The sequence below is a fragment of the Leptonychotes weddellii genome, chromosome 1, assembly GCF_054177405.1.
Source record: "Leptonychotes weddellii isolate Sample4059 chromosome 1, ASM5417740v2, whole genome shotgun sequence".
Classification (NCBI taxonomy): Eukaryota; Metazoa; Chordata; class Mammalia; order Carnivora; family Phocidae; genus Leptonychotes; species Leptonychotes weddellii.
The window spans coordinates 103485518-103490193 of record NC_138369.1 but is presented as its reverse complement, the minus strand read 5'-3'; the positions used below and the strand labels follow the sequence as shown (position 1 = coordinate 103490193).

At 34.6% G+C, this 4676-nt stretch overlaps 1 protein-coding gene across 1 annotated transcript in view; it reads left to right on the top strand.

The window, feature by feature from the left end:
* The first annotated feature begins 201 nt into the window (after window positions 1-201).
* The window catches only part of BCHE (butyrylcholinesterase), a 63356-nt gene continuing 58881 nt past the window's right edge, over window positions 202-4676 (top strand). Inside the window, exon 1 of the mRNA XM_006727601.3 lies at window positions 202-328. The gene's annotated coding sequence lies outside the window, so the exon portion shown is untranslated. The remainder of the gene's footprint in view (window positions 329-4676) is intronic.

Below are 4676 nucleotides of genomic sequence, written 5' to 3'. Positions count from 1 at the left end.
GAAACTTCTGTCTTTTTTTTTTTTTCTTCACTCTGAAATGAGCGCCTGCAATCGTTTATAAAGCATGAATCTGGTAATATTTTTGTAAATGAATCACTATTGCATTCATACCATTAGCCTCTGAACAGATGTCAGAAAGTAAAGATTGGCTGCCTCTAGATCGAGTTGTGGCTGCCAACTCTCGCGAGCTTTGTCAGTAACAGTTGATTGTAATGTCAGTGCCTTCCAATTTACAGGCTGGGAGCAGCAGCTGCATACTGCGCTTCCCCGAAGTATTACACGATTTCCACTCCTTGCAAACTTTATCATCTTTGTTGCAGTGAGTCAGGTAAGCGGCTCTGAATTTACATGTTCGTGTAGAGATGCAACTTACTGAGAAGCTCATTCTGTAGGAGGATTGTTATCCCTTCACTGGTTTGCTGTGCCCCTTTGGTGCTCTGTGGAGAACAGTTATTGCCAATGGGACAGATGAAGCAAGCGAGCAGACACATGCATCAAATCTGCCTATTATTCAAGGAACGCAAACTGAGTCCATTTAACTCCTGAGGAAAAAATGAATTTATTCAACTTTGTGTAAAGGACCGTAGCACTTGTGGAATCACTGTGATGTATCTTCTCAGTGCGCTCCCTAAAGGAAAACATTTTTATGCTGTATTTTACCCTTAAATGCACGATTCAGTGAGTCTCTGTCTCTCCTAAAAAGAGTAACAAAAGTGGTTTTTTCCAGTCTTACTCTATTTCTTTTTTCTTTCTTTCTTCTTTTTTTTTTTTTAAGTGGCATGAAATGAATAGTTCTTTTATTGTCTGACTTGAACAGGGTACTTAATCAACATTTTGTCATCTGAAACAATAACAATTGGCAAAGAATAAAGTCTAAGTTTCTTATAGCTAAAAGAAAATTCTGTTTTCTAACTCGATATACCAACTTTTCCCCCTTGGTTCTAGTTGTCCTCTTTTTTTAAAAATATGTGCATTTAAATTATAGCAAAATATTGTAAATTTGCTATTATTTCTATTATTATACAAACAATTAGCAAATACAGATTTTCTGCTCACCCTACAGTCTTGTACACCTACCTTTATTTTGATGGTTCTTGTTTAATCAGAGAATTAAGCATTGAGTATAAAATGTGTGAATGATTAAAAGTAAACTGAAATGTGGATGAAATTATTTCATTGTTTATGATTTCTATTTATAATTCATTTTTTATTTCAAAAGTAGGCCTTCCATATTTTTATGAACATATTACACAATAATAAACTCAACTAGGAGGTACTATCACTAGTCTGTATAATGTCTTCCATGATATAAACTATCTCATACTTATGATAAATATATTTCACTTATGTAGTTACTTGTTTAAGGATGAGCATGAGCTTTTAAAGAGTGGCTTTATACTTTAAATGAACATCTTTAGAATTCTCTGTGAATTTGAAATAACATCACCTTTGAATGACAAACAAAATTGCTAATTGGATTTGCTAAGTTGTTTTATTTTCCTAGATTTGTTGTTTTATTGTTGTTTGTTTTTAATGTCCTGCTTCTTTAACTGTAAGAAAATGTTTGAGATCTATTCCACATTTCAGTTTTTAAAATATGAGCTAATAATATCTTAACAAGTCACATCTTGTTTATAAATTTGGTTTCTGCTCTGAGTCATTTTTTGATAATAACATATTTAAATTGTATGTTGTCTTCATATTAATGCTTTCATGCCAAAATCTGCTCATTCTTATAAAAACTGTAGGACGTTAGAGAATTATAATTGAATAGATGTCAACCTAACACCAGTTTCAACTTTCAAAGAAGACCCAAAATCTCTCTAATATTAAATGTTTGAATTATTCACATGATGAAAAGTTTGTGAATGTTCTTCCTGATTGAGGACAGATAAAGATCTTACACTCCTCATACCTAACATAGTGTCTTCTATCTGTACACATTCTTTTAGGGACTAATGGGTATCTGAAGGATCCCTGAAAGACAGTGGTATAGTCTATTTATAAATAGACTTCCTCAGTTCCCCACTTCAGATAGCCTGCAACAAAACAAGCTTTTTAGGTTTGGTATAAAGGCTTAGTTGTTTAATTTGACCAAATACATTTTAAAGGCACTTGTTCTAGATCATATTATCTAGATGGCTCTTGCCCCACTATTTTAAGAAGGTTTATTTTTATATAGAAATGCATATTATAACTTTTTAAAAAACAGGAAAATTACACGCAGAGAAAACTATTATCAATATTTGCTTGACCATCTTTTTTTTTTAAGATTTTATTTATTTATTTGAGAGAGAATGAGATAGAGAGAGAGCATGAGAGGGGGGAGGGTCAGAGGGAGAAGCAGACACCCTGCTGAGCAAGGAGCCTGACGCAGGACCCAATCCCAGGACTCCAGGATCATGACCTGAGCCAAAGGCAGTCGCTTAACCAACTGAGCCACCCAGGCACTGCTTTGCTTGACCATCTTTTAAGAAGTCCTTGGGTGGCGAATTATTTTGAAAATGTGGTTGATAATCAACTATGGCAAATGTTTGGCAAATAAATAACTCTTTCTGTCAATCATTTTATTACAGCCATGTCTTATGGCATAACATATATTTCTTAAAATTGATAATACTTTCGGGGCACCTGGGTGACTCAGTCATTAAGCATCTGCCTTCGGCTCAGGTCATGATCCCAGGGCCCTGGGTTTGAGCCCCTCCTCGGGTTCCCTGCTCGGCGGAAGCCTGCTTTTCCTCTCCCACTCCCCTTGCTTGTGTTCCCTCTCTCACTGTCTCTCTCTCTGTCAAATAAATAAATAAGATCTTTTAAAAAAAGTTAATAATACTTTCAAAATTAAGTCAAAAATGAAAAAAAGTAATTTTTTGCCTTTTTTTATTTTCAAAGTTATATTGTTAAAAGTTTGAAATATTTCCCAAAGATTGCCAGTAGATTTTGATATCCCAGAGCACTTTACAACTTTGGAACACTATAGTCTTCATTATCTTTCAGGTTTTTCCTTCTTCCCACACCCATCATTCATTTTCTCTTGCAATTCCAAAGACTCTTGCCTTTCTTTCCAAAACTATGGCAGTAAGTTAAGTGATCTAATTCAGATACTCAGTTGTAGTTGGTATGAAAATTTTCCCCATTCCTTATGATGTATTATGTATTCTCAGAGTTTAAATTGCTTATTTAATGTGACATTAGCCAACTTGCACCAGAATTTATTGAAAAAACAAATGAAGTTTTATTTAATGTTTTAATTATTAATAAAGATTTAGATGTATAGACTAATAGCATTTTCTTAGTCTCCTTTATTCATCTTTTGATTATTTAATCATGTGGTAACATATACTAAAAATACAGAGCAACCTTGTTAGAATAGAGAATACCAAATTATGAAAAGGACAACATAATGCTTATTTAAATCAGTACTGCAGCTAACTATAAAAATATTACCCTACACTAACAATGTGTATATGAGCACATGCATACTCTCATATTAAAGTCTAGACTTCATAATATGGTATATAAACGCTCCAACAAGTACCATGATGGTGAGTTGGGATTATATTGCCATTTTTTTTTTTTTTTTTAAAGATTTACTTATTTATTTGAGAGAGCGAGAATGAGCGAGAGTACATGAGAGGGGAGAGGGTCAGAGGGAGAAGCAGGCTCCTCGCTGAGCAGGGAGCCCGATGCGAGACTCGATCCCGGGACTCCAGGATCATGACCTGAGCTGAAGGTAGTTGCTTGACCAACTGAGCCACCCAGGCACCCCTATATTGCCATTCTTGCTGTGAACACATGCTTACGATGATTTTTTTGAATGTTACTAATTACATTATTTGTAAGATGATGACTTATAGGTCATTGTTGAGAAAGCAAGATTATTATTTGCATAAATCATACTATACAAAATTAACACCTAGTCAGCACAAATATAAATAAAAACATACAAGAAAATCAAGCTAAGTTACATAGGAATGATACTAACCTTTTACGTGTTATAGTAGATAGTTTTTAAAATATTCAAGGACAATTATTACATTTATTAATTACATATAAAAGCAAAATATTTTTGTAGCATTATACTTGCTGTGCAATAAAATTATTAAACTGTACAACAAATGTTTGAAAATTATCAGAGACCAAAAATTATTAGCATTAGGTGTTTAGTTTACAAAGGCAAAATAATATTTATATAAAACCACACACACAAAAAAACCAGACGGTCTTTACTTTAGATTCAGAAGAACATTGCTTGAACTGGGCCACAGGGAGGAAGGAGTACAACCAGAGATGCTGCAATTAATCTGTTGAAATGCAGCTTAGAGTAAACCTGCTTTGTGTCTTAACTCCTATTTTCTTTCCAAAGCAGGCTTTTAAAAAGAAAAAAAAAACCCCAAAACTCTGCAGCACTTTGTTCTTCAAATGTCACCTCCATCTATTTAAAAGAAAGGGCTTAGAAATTATCAGAAGGAAAAAAAAAAAAATAAGACTGTAGTAGCTATACCTCTAAAACTCCTAAACTGTCAGAAATATAAAATTTCATTAGTGTTGGGGCGCCTGGGTGGCTCAGTTGGTTAAGCGACTGCCTTCGGCTCAGGTCATGATCCTGGAGTCCCGGGATCGAGTCCCGCATCGGGCTCCCTGCTCAGCGGGGAGTCTGCTTCTCCCTCTGACCCTCC